Source organism: Adiantum capillus-veneris, chromosome 18 (genome assembly GCF_014529385.1).
Source record: "Adiantum capillus-veneris isolate H3 chromosome 18, ASM1452938v2, whole genome shotgun sequence".
NCBI lineage: Eukaryota > Viridiplantae > Streptophyta > Polypodiopsida > Polypodiales > Pteridaceae > Adiantum > Adiantum capillus-veneris.
The window spans coordinates 149490978-149509844 of record NC_140948.1 but is presented as its reverse complement, the minus strand read 5'-3'; the positions used below and the strand labels follow the sequence as shown (position 1 = coordinate 149509844).

General features: G+C 40.7%; 1 pseudogene; it reads right to left on the bottom strand.

The window, feature by feature from the left end:
- Positions 1–18867, bottom strand: part of LOC147436626 (uncharacterized) — a 31326-nt pseudogene that overhangs the window by 1493 nt on the left and 10966 nt on the right.

The following is an 18867-nucleotide window of genomic DNA, read 5'->3' as shown; positions in this document are numbered from 1 at the left end:
GGATATCATCAATGAACAAATCTTTATATCCATTTAGAAAATTAAACAAGTATAACGCTTCTTGATTCCTACCATTTAGATTTGATGAGTCATTAGGACCTTTTAGGGTCTTTGACAAACATGTATGCAAAAACTGAAATTTTCATTGATTTATCAAAAGCAGGAGGTTTTACAAGTGGTTGTTAGCAGCGGCTAACACAGGCTACACCAAATATGCATCAAGCGGGAGATATGCTATGGATGTCCATAATGTTTCCACTCACTTTGTAAAAGTTTTGGGCTCATTAGGAGTTCCAAAGTTGTATATGTTAGCTACAGGGTTCAAGCTTAAACCCATAGTAGATGGGATTGTTGTGAAAGCCTTTAAAAGGAAGCCTTTATGCAAGGAAGCTTCATTCTTGAGTATCCAGTGTTGAGGATCCACTTTTGACAGCTCTCTCTCTCTTGAGTGTTATTCTATGGATGGCGTAGCCTTGAGCTTAATGCCCATGCTTAAGAGGCTAGGACTAATCCATTGTAATTAGAGAATCTTGAGAGAGAGGTATGTACTTCTTGCTTTCATCTTAACTCTCTTCTTCCCTAAGTATTTCAATTAGTTGATTACTTCTCTAATTCTCTTGATTAGTGTAGTGTGTGTGCACTCTTGGTCATGTCATTAGAGTTTGTGCCTAATTGTGTATTTAAGTGTGTGAAGGTTTAGGAGCCTTGAACTCAACACCACTTGTGTTGACTGTGATTAGAGTAACGTGGTTGGCATGTGATGATTGGAAAAGCCAACTTCAATGCAATTAGTGTGTTCTTTGATCATGGATGCTTGTGTTGACTGTGTCATAATAATTAATATCTAATTCTCCTAAATGATTTTCTCATATTAAACTGATCATTTAATATGGGGAAGTGCCAGGGGAGAAAAAGCTAGAATATTGGTTAAGCTAGTAGACCGGCCACAATAGGGATCCAAAGGAGGGAAAATAGGGATCCAAAGGGGGGGGGCATCTGCAAAAGAGCCATGTGCAACAATGGCTAAAAAGACCCTAAGGTTCAGCCCATTAAGACTTCCAAAATGCTAAGGTTCCAAAATTCAAAGGTTGTGTCCAAAGGTCAACCCTAGGGGAATTGGATGCTTTGTGTGTGACCCAAAAAGTCTTTGCAATCCCTACTTGGGAGGGGGCGAGCCTTGCATGTAGGGGATGAGAGAGAAAGCCACACACACACACACAAGCTCCCTTTACACAAAGGGAATGAGGGACACATGTCAGCTCCCTAGCCCAGATGCCCACAAGGTGTACCCAATTCCTATTGGATGGCCTTGGAGGTGGACCGATGAGAATTAGGCTAGAGTAAATCTAGTTTAATTAATTAAAAAACACTTAATAAAAGAATCAATGAGAATTAAGTTCTCTAGAAGACTATTGGACAGTCTCCCAAGTGGTCCAATGAGCATTCAACAGCCCAATGGCTTGCCTGAGTCCTATTGGCCACGAGGCAAAGGGGTCCAATGAGAGTTTAGATGAATTATTAAATTAACTTAAGCTCTAACAAAAGGGGAAAGGGGGAACACAAAGAATTGTATTGTACAATGTCTCTCTTGATGGGAGAAACCATAATACAAAGCCTTTTGGAGGGGGGACCAGCTCCATGCAAATCCGGTCCTCAACTGTTGTCAATAGCTTAATTTCTCTCTCTTTTGAAAGTATTGTTCATGCTATCTAACTAGGTGTTATGATTTTTGTTTCTCTCTCCACCCAAGCACTCTTGTAATTCTCATTAGGAATCTATTCTAATGAAATGGCCACTATGCTCATGCTAATTTTCGCTACACACAAGTTTTTAGGCCATTAAATGTTACATTGGTATCAGAGCACAAGGTTTCTCTTTTCTTGCTCAAGAAGGGAGGTCCTCAAGCTAGCTATAAATGGTTGGTATTATTAATTGCCTATGAGTAAGTAGAATAGGGATTTTTCAGCCTTGCAGTGTGCCTGCCTTCGTGCAGTTAACGAGGCATCACCGTCGAGAGCTATGGTCTTAATAGTGGAGTCCTGCAGGGCTTGCCTTGAGATATTAGAAGCTTGACAGGAGCCGATGCTGTTTTGGTGTGGAAAGACCCTCTCTCCTATTCCTTGCAATTAATGGTATTCGAGCCACGGGTACAGTAGCTTGAGTGCTTTTTCTAAAGGGGTAAAGAGGAGTAGAAACTAGGGCTTGAAGTGCCAAAGTACACCTAAAAGTTGTTAGAATGGCTGACAATAGTAAAGAGAGTGAAATTAATGTTGATAACTTTGATTTTGCTAATGAGAAAGCTACTAATGATGCTCCGATGCTTGTTAACTATCTTGTTTCTAGGCTTCAACAAGCCATGGACAATCCATCTCTCCAAAGTGAAGTGCAATGGCAGCTCCGTGCTCACGGGATTCTCCAAACTCACCACCGTGACGAGAGAACACCTAGGAAGCCTCCTTGTGAGACTCCCAAAAGAGGTCTCTCTCCGATTCGGGAATACGAAGGGCTCAAGAATTTACTTCTTGATGATGCATCTCCTTCCCAAAGGAGAACTCAAGAGCCTCCACCGAAGGAACGAGAAAGAAGTGAGTCTCCTGTCACCTCGGTAGAGATGGCTCCACGAAGACGGCGGGCTAAATTCTCTCCATCACCACCAAAGCGGAGAAGACCATCACACTCTTCTCCACGCCATAATTCAAAGAGGGATGATAAAGCAAGAGAAGAAAAAGGCGAGAAAGAGGACACCCTCTTCTCCATCTTCTTCATCCTCTTCCTCTAAAAGTGGCTATCATCAAATAAGGATAGTTGATCAAGACATTGTAAAGACCGCATTTCGCACCACATTTGGTCTTTAGGAACACATTGTCATGCCTTTTGGCTTGACCAATGCACCAGCCACATTCAACCGCTTGATGAGGAAGCTGTTCAGGCCTCATCGAACCTTCACTGGAGTGTTCTTTGATGATATTATCATCTACTCTAATTCATTAGACGAGCACAAGCAACATCTCCAGGTAATATTTCAAGTTTTGAGAGAGAATAAACTTTATGTTAATTGAAAGAAAAGTGAATTTTTCTTGCAAGAGATTCAATATTTAGGTCACATTATCTCTCAAGATGGCATCCAAATGGATCCATCAAAGTTAGAGGTAATAAAAGGATGGCCTAAACCAAGGAATCTTCATGAACTAAGAAGCTTTATAGGTATGTGTTCATACTATAGACGCTTCATAGAAAAGTTCTCACAAATTGCGGGACCATTACATGACCTAACAAAGAAAAGCGTTAGGTATACATGGTCTGCTAAGGAGAACAATGCTTTCGAAAAGCTTAAAGAAAAGCTTATCTCTCAACCTGTGCTTACACTACCAGATGTCTCAAAACCATTTGAGGTCCAATGTGATGCTTGTGGTGATTGCCTTGGAGCTGTTTTGCTCCAAGAAGGGCACGCCATAGGCTATGAGAGTCGAAGGCTCGACCCTGTTGAGCAAGCTCTAGGCATGTATGAAAAGGAACTCCTTGCAGTTCTACATGCCTTAAACTCATGGAAGCACTATTTATTGGGGACTCCTTTCATTCTGTGAACAGATCACCAAAGTCTTAAGTACTTCATGACGCAGACCAAGCTCTCCGACAAACAAATGAGGTGGGCAAATTTCCTTTCGTAATTTCATTTTCATATTGCTCACATTGCTGGAAAGCATAATCAAGTAGCTGATGCACTCTCAAGACGGCCGAGAGAGTGAATGCGGTTTCCATAGCAACTCACAATGATCTATCTTCAATGATAGATGAGTATGCTATTGATCCCGATTTTAGAGATGTGATTTCAACCCTTGCATTAGGGAAGAAAGAAGAACCATTTACTTTACGATGGTTATCTTCTCTATGGCAATAGACTATGCGTTACTAACTCACTACGTGAGAAAGTAATGTATGAATCTCATGCTCCACCTTATGCGGGGCATAGAGGGATTCAATCTACCTTAAAGGGAATTGAAACATATTTCTATTGGCCTACCATGAAAGTGAACATACAAGAATATGTTTCTAAATGTGTGGTATGCCAAAAGACAAAATTTGATAGAGGGAAGCAACTTGGATTGCTTCAACCCTTGCCAATCCCTAATTCACGATGGGAGAGCATATCCATGGATTTTATCTTTGGATTGCCTAAGTCTATCCATGGGAATACGGGCATATGGACGATAGTAGACAGGTTCAGTAAACAAGCTCATTTTATACCTGTCAAAAAGACTATCAAAGCCCATCAAATGGCAACCCTCTTCATTTCACAAATTTTCAAGTACCATGGCTTTGCCAATGTCCAAAGTGTCGGATAGAGATCCTAGAATGACCGGTAATTTCTGGAAGGGTCTCTTTGAGAATTTAGGGACAAGGCTAAACTTCTCTTCGACCTATCATCCACAAACGGATGGCCAAAGTGAAATAGCTAACCTAACAATTCTCGATCTACTAAAAGCCTATGTAACAGAAGTAGATCAAAGATCCCAATGGGAGAAGTACTTACCCTTAGTGGAGTATGCTTACAATAACATTGTACATACTTCCACGGGAAAAGCACCTTTCGAGGTAATAGAGGGAAGATAAAAAAGTCCCTTGCTACTTAAGGTACATGGGAAGATCTTCGCTGCAGATGAGTATAGCCGAGACCTACAAGAATCTTTTCAAAAGATTAAGGATGCTATCTCTATCTCACAGCAAAGGCAAAAGGCTGTTGCTGACAAGCACAGAAGAGCCCAAGCCTTTAAAGAAAATGATTGGGTCTTATTAAAGTTTCCCAAGGCTCGATTAAGGCACACGACGGGCAAGAATCCTATGGGACACCAAAAGTACTATGCTAAGCTAGCAAAAAGGTACTATGGTCCCTTCCAGATTCTTAGGCCAATCAATGAGATGGCCTATCAACTCAAGTTGCCCAATCATTGGCTCATACACAATGCTTTCCATGTGATCCTATTAAAGCCTTACAAAGGAGAGCCACCTCAAGAACCAACTATTGAAGACCCACCGGAGATCGAGGACCAAGAGGAGGTGTTGCAGCCCGAGTCCATTCTTCGACATGAAGACAAGGTATTAAGAGGCGGTAAGACTATCCGACATATCTTATTAAGTTTAAGAATTATCCTTTTGAAGATGCTAGATGGATGCAAGGCATACAATTAAAGGATAACCTAAACCTTGTCAATGCTTACCATGCTTCCCAAGAGTAAAAAAATGTACAAAATGTTAAAAATGAACAAAGTTTTTTTGGTCTTATAAGACTCTCTTTTTCTTTATTGTGCACAAAAATGAAGTAGTATGCATGCTTAGATCAAGTTTGCGGAGACGACGTCTCCCAAACACCAAGTAGAGCTTGTCACTCTACTATGGAAGACTGATAGGACTAATGTGTAGACATACTTGCGGCAGCCTCAAGCTCTCAAACGCCAAATGGACTAGTCATCCATTGTGGAATGATGTCGTAGGGTAACATAGGGATCCTCTACCCCCTAAGAAAAGGACTCATGAATATGCTTTATCTTCTCTACACCATAATCGAGGACGACTATGATTTCAAGAGAGAGGTAATGTCATAATAATCAATATCTAATTCTCCTAAATGATTTTCTCATATTAAACTGATCATTTATTGTGGGGAAGTGCCAGGGGAGAAAAAGTTAGAATATTGGTTAAGCTAGCAGACCGGCCACAATAGGGATCCAAAGGAGGGAAAATAGGGATGCAAAGGGGGGGCCATCTACAAAAGATCCATGTGCAACAATGGCTAAAAAGACCCTAAGGTTCAGCCCATTAAGACTTCCAAAATGCTAAGGTTCCAAAATTCAAAGGTTGTGTCCAAAGGTCAACCCTAGGGGAATTGGATGCTTTGTGTGTGACCCAAAAAGTCTTTGCAATCCCTACTTGGGAGGGGGCTAGCCTTGCATGTAGGGGATGAGAGAGAAAGCCACACACACACACACACACACACACACACAAGCTCCCTTTACACAAAGGGAATGAGGGACACATGTCAGCTCCCTAGCTCAGATGCCCACAAGGTGTACCCAATTCCTATTGGATGGCCTTGGAGGTGGACCAATGAGAATTAGGCTAGAGTAAATCTAGTTTAATTAATTTAAAAACACTTAATAAAAGAACCAATGAGAATTAAGTTCTCTAGAAGACTATTGGAAAGTCTCCCAAGTGGTCCAATGAGCATTCAGTAGCCCAATGGCTTGCCCGATTCCTATTGGCCAGGAGGCAAAGGGGTCCAATGAGAGTTTAGATGAATTATTAAATTACCTTAAGCTCTCACAAAAGGGGAAAGGGGGAACACAAATAATTGTATTGTACAATGTCTCTCTTGATGGGAGAAACCATAATACAAAGCCTTTTGGAGGGGAGACCGGCTCCATGCAAATCCGGTCCTCAACTGTTGTCAATAGCTTAATTTCTCTCTCTTTTGAAAGTATTGTTCATGCTATCTAACTAGGTGTTATGCTTTTTGTTGCTCTCTCCACCCAAGCACTCTTGTAATTCTCATTAGGAATCTATCTTGATGAAATGCCCACTATGTTCATGCTAATTTCCGCTACGCACAAGTTTTTAGGCCATTAAATGTTACAGAATGTGTTCTTGTGATTCCATAAGATTGGCAAGTGGTGTACTTGATGCATGTAGGAGTTGATAGAATAGTGATTAGAGATTCCATGCCCTAGCCGGGTTGCCAATCCACAGATTTGATAATTTTTGTGGGTTGCAATTAGGTCATTGCTACAACACCTCCCAACATTTGGCTCCGTTGCTAGGGATCGATAACCTAAGCTAGTGAGTATAGGATGTTTAGAATAGAGTAATTTTACTACTAATTTCTCGGTTTTTGAGTGTGTGTAACTCAATTTTGGTTTAATTTGATGATGTTTGTGCAAGTAATTGAAGCCAATGTTGAGTTATGAATACCCCAAACCCTTAATTCCACCCCCAATTTCAATAATTTCATACTAACCCTTACTAGTTTTGCTTCATTCCCATGCTAATTGTACTAATTTCATACTAATTTCTAATAATTTTGACTAACTTTGTTAACCTAACCTCTAACATTTGAAGTACATTGTATGATTAATCCCTCTATAAGAGGTAGAATCATCACTCTAATCAAGTTAATAGTGCTATTTTATGCCTAATTTGATGATTTGAGTGTTTGATTTTTGGCCTACAATGGTCAATTTTGGAGCCGATTTGATGGTGCACACACTTGTGCGTGCAATGATGCATCTTTGCGTGGAGCAGAGGAATAGTTTGAAGTGTGATTACTATGTAAGTGCACTCACTTGCTCATGTCAATTCTTGATTGATTAATGTGATTCAATGTGTGCTAATTGTTTGCTAAAATTAGGTGTGTAACACAATTGACCTACACTTTGCACGTAATTTGATTCACTTGAAATGGAATCGATGGTCAAATTTTGACTAATGAGCTTTGTGTGTATCAAAATAATGCTTAATTCTCATCAAGAATTCATGTGTGTGCATAAAAATCATTGTGTGTGTAATGCACCAAAGAGGGAAAAGAAACTGCCAAAAAATTCAAGTGTATGTGCACCTATCTTGAGTGTGTGCATGCATAGGAATTGATGATATTGATGATACATGAGTATGCAATCATGTAAGTGATATGTATGCTAGGCTAATTCAATCATTGGATAAGCCTAAATGCCAAAAAATGGGGCAAAAATTGACTGTGTGTGTGTGTCTTGATTTTCAATGATTGATGGTCAATTAGGGCATTTAAATGATTTTTGATTGTGAAATGTTCATAAAAAGTGTGTGAAATCATTAAGTGTAAGCCTAAATACATTGCCAATTGAGCCAAATTTGATCTTTTGTGCTTAATTTTTGAGTATGTGCATTGCTTGATTGGGTCAAAATAGTGTTAATTTTTTAGAAATTGAGCACATGCATGCATTCATTTATGCTTGATTGAGTGTGAAATTTGAGCATTGAAATATGGAATTGATGTAATTTTTGCATAAAATTTTTGCCCTAAATTTGGGTGTGTGCCTACTCAATGGCATGAGCAATCCGGTGCTTGAATGAATAATCGGAATTTTTTTTACCAATTATGATGATTAATTTGGCCTAAAAAAGCGGTGTATATGAGATTGATTGACTTTGGATGATTCAATTGGTACTCAACTGAAGATGATTTATGTGATTGCCATTATGATCCATGTGCCAATTTAATTGAAAATATTCAAAAATTTAATGATTTGTGCATGTGCAAATGCCGTAATCAATTGTGTAGCTATGTCAACCTAAATGACAAATTCAATTGGGTTTGGATGATTAGAGAAATCGAATATGAGCAACCAAATTGCAATGATTGCAAAATTGGAGCTACATTGTGTAAATCTTGGTCCAAAGTCACCATTGAACTAATTATTAGCTTGCATCATTGGTGAAATCATGTACAATTGGTAACATAATTAAGGTTCGTAAATGATTCGTTTGGGCATTGTGGATTGGAATGAAATTGAGACCAAAATATAGATGATTTTGCATAGTTAATGAAGGGATTTGGTGATAAGTTTGGAGTTTTGAGGTCAATTGATGTAAGATAATGCATTAGGCCTTAATTGATTGAATAAAGTTGAGAGTGGCATGGTGTGAGGTCCCCACCCTATCGTCTCAAACGACGGATCGGATGGTAAACCTAGTGGCCACATGATATACAGCGGAAGCGAACAAAGTGGTTTATGGTTCATCTAGCGGACAATCTCTCATCACAAAATGAATTGAGTTCGAGCCTACTAACATCGAAATCTAGTTCCACCTCGTAGGGGAAGCGTGATTAACTTATCTAGCGATCCTAAGACCCACCTTCCAAGAGGAAAGAAGTCCCGAGTGCCTTTTTCCCCATGTTTCAGAGGCACGTACACTTGAGGCTTCGCCACTCTTGGGGCAATGAGTAATACTAGCGTCGATTTATAACACTATGGGGACGGAGAGTTCCGGACCAATCGAGACCATCCTTCTCATAGGCATTGGCAACCTGAGCCAAGCATCCACTTTCCACCCCAGTGTGTGTATACTGAGTGTGTGTGTGAGCATGTGTGTGTGTGTGTGTGTGTGTGTGTGTGTGTGTGTGTGTGTGTGTGTGTGTGTGTGTGTGTGTGTGTGTGAGCATACTGTTATATAGGCTCTCCCAAGTTGAAAATCGAACCATGCTGCTAAATACATCTGAGGGAGTACTCACCTCATGCAAGGCAACTCAGTTACATGCTTACCAAGTGTCCAGTTAACTTAGTCTAACTAACTCTCACACTCTCTCTCAAGCATGGAAAGTCTCCCACAACTCCCTAGAGGTGTGAGGGCGCCCCCTCGCTACTAAAGCAAGCTCCCACTGGCCTAGGACCTGTTCCCACACAGCCTAGAGCCCCGGTGCCTCCCCGTACAGCCTTAGGAAATTTTGACTTTAGGCTAAAACGGGCGATACGAACCGGATTTTAATGTCGTAAATTGCTATACTAAGCTCTATCTAAGGTGTATCTGTCCGATTACCTGCCATATTTAGTAGCCCCCGGCATCCGATAATACATTTTTTTTCAAATTTGGGATACGGGTGCAGTTTGACGAGACGGTCAAAATTAGACGGGTCGGGTGACCAAAAACTTACTATTTTTGGAAATTTTTCACAAAAATTATTTTAATTCACTTTTGGAAGCTTTATGACATTCTAAACATCATGACATCGACATATTTTGAAAAACTGCTAAAAATAGTAACTTTTTCCATTATGATTGTTTCATGGTACAATGGTGTAAAGTGTTCTTTTAGCTCGGGGTCGGAGACCTTACTGCATCCTCCCCAATGTGAAAAATTTGAGATGTCGTCATCTCAAGAATACGTCTGGATAAATTCTATGCTAACTACTTAGGTACATATATCCTTTGTCTAAAGTAAAGACATCCTTTGATAATAGAATAGTCTTTAGCTTTATGCGTCTTATTCTGTTGAACTTTGATGAGATCATGGTGCTTGAATTATTGCTCACTAGGATTAGCAGCTGCACCATAGAGAGCTGCTCTCTCATTAGCTTCGTCACCCACAGTTGGTTGTCTCACTGCGGTATTAGCGAAAGCTCCGCTTCCTTGTCCTATGTTTCCTCTTTCTCGGCCTCCTCTTCCATTTGGTTGACCTTGCCCGTTGACGTTCAGAGGTACATTATTAGCACCGGATGTTTGGGAAATCCTTTTTGGACATCGGCTTTTGTAATGTCCATACTCCTGGTATTCAAAACAAGCTACTACAGGACGATGGTCGTATGCAGGGTTGATTGGTCTGTTACTCTAGTTGTCAGTCCTGGCTCTCTTTGACAAATAGTATTGACTATCTTGGGTAGGTCTCTAAATCTCTTTAGCTAACGGTTTGGCCCTTAGCAAGGCATCTTGCAGAGTTGCTAGCCTGAGAGCTTCTAGTCGGTTGTTCAAGGGTCGATGAGTCCTTGGCAGAACCGTGCTACTTGCTGTTCCAATGTCATCCTAGGAGCATATCTCCGAAGTGTGACGAACTTCGAGTAGTATTCTTCGACGGAAGAAGTCATCTGTCGAAGTGATAAAAACTCATTCATCTTCAAGGCTTTGTGAGCGGGTGGTAAGTATCGCTCCATCACAGCAACCTTGATGTCTTCCCATGACTTGGAAGATCCCTTGATATCCAAGTCCCTGCAATGTTGCTTCCACCATATCTTGGCATTGCCAGACAAACGGAACATCGCAAGCATGGTTTGATTCACGGGTTGGGTTCGCGCAGCTTTGAAATAGTCGTCCATAGCTTCTTTCCATACTTCCGCATCTCTCTCCACATTAATCCCTTCGCCTTTAAAGGTTGGAGGCTGAGTTTCCTTAAGCAGAAGCTTTTTCTCCTGAACGACGGTATATAGCGCAGTAGGTGGTACGTATCCAATGGTATAAAACTCATTACTATAGCACTCTTCTCAAATGAACCTAGGCTTTTCCATACTCAAGAAGAAATTTAACTTTTTGGGCTTAACCAGCCTACTTAATCTGTACAGCTATCGGAAAGGATTTAACCATCGCACCATTAGTTAAATTCCATTGAATACATCCAAAATTGTCCGATAAATAATGGTAAAAACTTTACTCGAGAGCTTTGATCCATACTTATAACTTTATGTGCATCAAAAGGCTACCTGCCCACAACACTAGTCGCACCAACGACTTCTCAAAAAACATAATGTGGAACCCATTGAATCCCAACAAGCTCAACGAGTAAAAATCTTTAACATCACTCAGTAGACAATCCACTAGACAAATCCAATGTCATTATTCTGGGAAACATCATGCTCAAGCTTTGAGTACGAGATATCCTACTATCCCTTATTTTTAAAATTTTAAACAACATCATTTTCCAGTTTGTAAACCTATAGCTCTAATACCAGGTGTGAAGTCCCCACCCCGTCGTCTCAAACGACGGATCTAATGGTAAACCTAGTGGCCACTAGATCTACAGCCGAAGCAAACAAAGTGGTTTATGGTTCATCTAGCGGACGATCTCTCATCACAAAGTGAATCGAGTTCGAGCCTACTAGCATCAAGATCTAGTTCCACCCCGCAGGGGAAGCGTGATTAACTTATCTAGCGATCCTAAGACCCACCTTCCAAGAGGAGAGAAGTCCCGAGTGCCGTTTTCCCCATGTTTCAGAGGCACGTACACTTGAGGCTTCGCCGCTCTTGGGGCAATGAGTAATATTAGTGTGGATTTATAACACTATGGGGACGGAGAGTTCCCGACCAATCGGGACCATCCTTCTCATAGGCATTGGCAACCCGAGCCAAGCCCCCACTTTCCACCCCATACTCACACTTCCTTCGTTACCTAACTATTACCACAATGGTTGTTCAACATATAAGTTCTTTGTTTATTTTTCCGATTCACAAGTTCTTTAATACATCCCTTCAACCAGTATTGAAAGCGGCACCAAGAGAGTAATTCTAGTAAAAATTCACTCAAAAACTCATTCATTTAAAGTTTAAATGCTCTGGAGGTACAACATCCCCCCTCCAGCGAGAGTTACTCCTCCCGTTGTCGCGTAGCTTCCCATACAACTAGGTATGTCCACCGCTTAACCAACAGACGTGGACATTCCCACCGCATAGAACGCAAGACGTGGGTTCCCACCGCTTAACCAGCAGACGTGGGTATCCATCTCTTAACCAACAATCGTGGATTCAAGAGCCCTTAACCAGGAACTCTGCCCCCTGTGATCAAGAGGGGGTTCGGACTAGTATCAACATTGGAAATAGAAATGAACAGGCCGAGCTAAATTTTCCCTAGCAAACATTCTTTCCTATGTCAAACAGTATATCCAACAATCATTCTTTTCTACTTGGAAATTAAAATATATTTCAATTCAAATGCCGTGATCTCCGTTGGATTTCTCCAACATGTTTAGGGATATGTTCTTTCCTAACTTATCGAATGCAATGTTAAATTAAGCAAAAACTTGAATTAAAAATGTGACCTACCTCCACAATTTCCTCGTCATTACTCCGTGAGTTGGCCGGTACTTGGTCGACCATGGGAGCTTTTCCCCTTCCCATTTGGGTTGCTTGTCCTAGCCTCGCGGTCGTGGGAACCACCGGTACGAGTTCTCTTTACCGGGGCCATTTTATACTCACTACTTAAATTGACAACTTGGAAAAAAAGAACTAATGTCCAACAGTACCATAACAACCAAGATGACAGATTAGAATCACTGAACAATTTCGTTTTTACGAGAGGGTTAGGTTTCCTTCAAGACATAGTAATTTATGAATAGTACCTTACTTGTTCCTGCGGAAATGGGCTCTAAAGTAAAGCACTTGGCCTAGGTAATTAGGAATTTCAAATTTTTACTTAATCAAATTACTAGAGGGGTGAATTAGACATGCTCAATCACCTTCCTAATGTAAGTAGAGAGATGTTGAATTATCATATGCATAGGTGAGAGAATTTTCCCTTCCTAGTGGATTAATGACGAAGTAATTTTCCTTAATTACATCCTAATCTATGAACATATTGAATCTAACTTAATTACTCAAACATTGTGTGGTAATAGGGTGAAATTGACCAATTCTACATCATTGTTGGCTTGGCATTTTGCCACAATGATGACTATCGGGAGATTTTTTCTTAATAATCATGCATTAATCTATGATTAGGGGAGGTTAATTGCTTGCATAATTAACAATTAGATTAAGAATTATGTAGTAGACTTATGATATGGAGAATTAGAGAGCAGCTATTGAGTAATTTAGCTATGATTAAGCATAATAGTTGCAAATTTAAGAGAATGATAGAGAGATTTGTAGCAAAGCATAAAATAAATTAGATTTTATCGTGATTAGGATTGAAATCTACTCGAAATTCTAATCCAATGGTGTTCCGAGATAAGAATCGGGTAGCACTTCCCTCCTTTGCTTCTTCTCCAAAGACTATGTGTGCCGGTAGCACCTCCCCAAGGTGTGTGTGTAAGAGAGACTGTGTGTACTGAGTGTGTGTGTAAGCATGTGTGTGTGTGTGTGTGTGTGTGTGTGTGTGTGTGTGTGTGTGTGTGTGTGTGTGTGAGAACACTCTTATATAGGTTCTCCCAAACTAAAAATCGAACCATGCTGCTAACTACATCTGAGGGAGTACTCACCTCATGCAAGGCAACTCAGTTACATGCTTACCAAGTGTCCAGTTAACTTAGTCTAACTAACTCTCACACTCTCTCTCAAGCATGGCAAGTCTCCCACAACTCCCTAGAGGTGTGAGGGCGCCCCCTAGCTGCTAAAGCAAGCTCCCACTGGCCTAGGACCTGTTCCCATACAACCTCGAGCCCCTGTGCCTCCCCGCACAGCCTTAGGAAATTTTGACTTTAGGCTAAAACGGGCGATACGAATCGGATTTTAATATCGTAAATTGCTATACTAAGCTCTATCTAAGGTGTATCTGTCCGATTACCTGCCATATTTAGTAGCCCTCGGCGTCCGAAAATGCATTTTTTTCAAATTTGGGATACGGGTGCAGTTTGACGAGACGATCAAAATTAGACGGGTCGGGTGACCAGAAACTTACTATTTTTGGAATTTTTTCACAAAAAACATTTTAATTCACTTTTGGAAGCTCTATGACTGCTAAAAATAGTAACTTTTTCCATTATGATTGTGTCATGGTACAATGGTGTTCTTTTAGCTCGGGGTCGGAGACCTTACATCCTCCCCAACGTGAAAAATTTGAGATGTCCTCATCTCAAGAATACGTCTGGATAAACTCTATGCTAACTACTTAGGTACAGATATCATTTATCTAAAGTAAAGACATCCTTTGATAATAGAATAGTCTTTAGCTTTATGCGTCTTATTCTGTTGAACTTTGATGAGATCCCGGTGCTTGAATTATTTCTCACTAGGATTAGCAGTTGTAGCATACAGAGCTGCTCTCTCATCAGCTTCGTCACCCACAGTTGGTTGTCTCACTGCGGCATTAGCGAAAGCTCCGCTTCCTTGTCCTATGTTTTCTCTTTCTCGGCCTCCTCTTCTGTTTGGTTGACCTTGCCCGTTGACGTTCACAGGTACATTATTAGCACCGAATGTTTGGGAAATCCTTTTTGGACTTTTGTAATGTCCATACTCCTGGTATTCAAAACAAGCTACTACAGGACGATGGTCGTATGCAGGGTTGATTGGTCTGCTACTCCAATTGTCTGTCCTGGCCCTCTTTGACAAATAGTATTGACTATCTTGGGTAGGCCTCTAAATCTGTTTAGCCTGAGAGCTTTTAGTCGGTTGTTCAAGGGTCGATGAGTCTTTGGCAGAACCGTGCTACTTGCTGTTCCAATGTCATCCTAGGAGCATATCTCCGAAGCTCGGGGGGTTCACTATGTGTAAAACTACCATATCACGTGCGTTCAAGACGTGTTTGTTAAACCCCTTATCTATGAATTTTGTTAAGAATATAATGTATCCTTTTCTTTTAAAATCTGTAAGTTTTTTCCAAATTTGAAAAAATAATGCCCTTTTGTATTTATATTTCTGTAAGTTTCAAGAACTTTAAATACCCTTCTGTTGAACTCACGTGATAGGTTACATTTTTATTAACTGACCTCCCCGGGCTCCGAAGTGTGACGAACTTCGAGTAGTATTCTTCAACAGAAGACGTCAGCTGTCGAAGTGAGAAAAACTCATTCATCTTCAAGGCTTTCTGAGCGGGTGGTAAGTATCGCTCCATCACAGCAGCCTTATGTCTTCCCATGACTTGGAAGATCCCTTGATATCCAAGTCCCTGCAATGTTGCTTCCACCATATCTTGGCATCGCCAGACAAGCGGAACATTGCAAGCATGGTTTGATTCACGGGTTGGGTTCCCGCAGCTTCGAAATAGTCGTCCATTGCTTCCATCCATACTTTCGCATCTCTCTCCAATTAATCCCTTCGCCTTTAAAGGTTGGAGGTTGAGCTTGCTTAAGGAGAAGCATTTTCTCCTGAACGGCGGTATATAGTGCAGTAGGCGGTACCTATCCAATGGTATAAAACTCATTACTAGAGCACTCTTCTCAAATGAACCTAGGCTTTTCCATACTCAAGAAGAAATTTAACTTTTTGGGCTTAACCAGCCTACTTAATCTATACAACTATCACAAAGGATTTAACCATCCCACCATTAGTTTAAATTCCATTGAATACATCCAAAATTGTCCGATAAATAATGGTAAAAACTTTACTCGAGAGCTTTGATCCATACTTATAACTTTATGTGCATCAACATACTACCTGTCCGCAGCACTAGCTGCACCAACGACTTCTCAAAAAACATTATGTGGAACCCACTAAATCCCAACAAGCTCAACGAGTAAAACTCTTTAACATCACTCAGCAGACAATCCACTAGACAAATCCAATGTCATTACTCTGGGAAACATCATGCTCAAGCTTTGAGTACGAGATATCCTACTATCCCTTATTTTTTAAAATTTAAAACAACATCATTTTCCAGTTTGTAAACCTATAGCTCTGATACCAGGTGTGAGGTCCCCACCCCGTCGTCTCAAACGACGGATCTGATGGTAAACCTAGTGGCCACTAGATCTACAACGGAAGCAAACAAGTAGTTTATGGTTTATCTAGCAGACGATCTCTCATCACAAAGTGAATCGAGTTCAAGCCTACTAGCATCGAGATCTAGTTCCACCTCGCAGGGGAAGCATGATTAACTTATCTAGAGATCCTAAGACCCACCTTCCAAGAGGAGAGAAGTCCCGAGTTCTTTTTTCCCCGTGTTTCAGAGTCACATACACTTGAGGCTTCGCCTCTCTTGGGGCAATGAGTAATACTAGCGTGGATTTACAACACTATGGGGACAAAGAGTTCCCGACCAATCGGGACCACCCTTCCCATAGGCATTGGCAACCCGAGCCGAGCCCCCACTTTCCACCCCATACTCACACTTCCTTTGTTACCTAATTATTACCACAATGGTTGTTCAACATATAAGTTCTTTGTTTATTTTTTCGATTCACAAGTTCTTTAATACAGCCCTTCAACCAGTATTGCCAAGCGGCACCAAGACAGTAATTCTAGTAAAAATTCACTCAAAAGTTCCAATGCTCTGGAGGTACAACATCCCCCCTCCAATGAGAGTTTACTCCTCCTGTTTTGCCGCCTAGCTGACCATACAACTAGGTGTGTCCACCACTTAATCAGCAGACGTGGACATTCCCACCGCATAGAACGCAAGACGTGGGTTCCCACCGCTTAAACAACAGTCGTGGATTCAAGAGTCCTTAACCAGGAACTCTGTCCCCTGTGATCAAGAGGGGGTTCGGACTAGTATCAACATTGGAAATAGAAACGAACAGGCCGAGCAAAATTTTCCCTTGCAAACATTCTTTCCTATCTCAAACAGTATATCCAACAATCATTCTTTCCTACTTGGAAATTAAAATATATTTCAATTCAAATGCCGTGATCTCCGTTGGATTTCTCCAACATGTTTAGGGATATGTTCTTTCCTAACTTATCCAATGCAATGTTAAATTAAGCAAAACTTGAATTAAAAGTGTGATCTACCTCCACAATTTCCTCGTCATTGCTCCGCGAGTTGGCCGGTACTTGGTCGACCATGGGAGCTTTTCCCTTCCCATTTGTGTTGCTTGTCCCAGCCTCGCGGTGGTGGGAACCACCGAAACGAGTTCTCTTTACCGGGGCCATTTTATACTCACTACTTAAATTCACAACTTGGAAAAAAAAGAACTAATGTTCGAGAGTACCATAACAACCAAGATGACAGATTAGAATCACTGAATAATTTTTTTTTAACGAGAGGGTTAAGTTTCCTTCAAGACATAGTAATTTATGAATAGTACCTTACATGTTCCTGCGAAAATTGGCTCTAAAGTAAAGCACTTGGCCTAGGTAATTAGAAATTTCAGATTTTTACTTAATCAAATTACTAGAGGGGTGAATTAGACATGCTCAATCACCTCCCTAATGTAAATAGAGAGATGCAGAATTATCATACGCATAGGTTAGAGGATTTTCCTTTCCTAGTGGATTAATGACGAATTAATTTCCCTTAATTACATCCTAATCTATGAACAGATTAAATCTAACTTAGTTACTCAAACATTGTGTGGTAATAGGTTAAAATTGACCAATTCTACATCATTGTCGGCTTGGCATATTTCGACAATGATGACTAGCGGGAGATTTCTTCTTACTAATCATGCATTAATCTATGATTAGGGGAGGTTAATTGCTTGCATAATTAACAATTAGATTAAGAATTATGTAGTAAACTATTGATATGGAGAATTAGAGAGCAGCTATTGAGTAATTTAGCTATGATTAAGCATAATAGTTGCGGATTTAAGAGAATGATAGAGAGATTTGCATCAAAGCATAAAATAAATTAGATTTTACCGTGATTAGGGCTGAAATCTACTCGAAATTTTGATCCAATGGTGTTCTTGAGATGAGAATCGGGCAGCACTTCCCTCCTTTGCTTCTTCTCCAAAGACTATGTGTGCCGGCAGCACCTCCCCAAGGTGTGTGTGTGTGTACTGAGTGTATGTGTGAGCATATATGTGTGTGTGTGTGTGTGTGTGAGCACACTCTTATATAGGCTCTCCCAAGGTGAAAATCGAACCATGCCGCTAAATACATCTGAGGGAGTACTCACCTCATGCAAGGCAACTCAGTTACATGCTTACCAAGTGTCCAGTTAACTTAGTCTAACTAACTCTCACACTCTCTCTCAAGCATGGCAAGTCTCCCAAATTATTTTAATTCTCTTTTGGAAGCTTTATGACATTCTAAACATCATGACATCGACAGATTTTGGGAAGGTGCAAAAAATAGTAACTTTTTTCATTATGATTGTTTCATGGTATAATGGTGTTCTTTTAGCTCCGGGTCGGAGACCTTACACATGGATGGGATGATTTTTCACCCGAATTGATTTTTGAGTGACCTTGGGAGTTAAAACTCGAGAATAGGGGAATGTGTGATGATGGAATTAGGGTTGCAGAGAAACACACACAGCTTGGAGAAGGCGAAGGAATCTCAAGACACACAATAGAGAGTGTGTTACTTAGTATGCAATGGAAAGATAGATAGCCCTAGAGTGATGGGCGTATATACAATGCTCGGGGGAAAAAACCTCCTAAAGAGGGAAAAAATGCCCTGGCGGTCCTAGTGTGTTCACACACATCACTACCACATGTATATGGTAACAAATCCCCCTTGGAGTGATGCGGTGAACGAGAGCTGGCACATGAGTAAAGGGAAGTACCATGCCCTGAGGACATGATCATTCCACAAA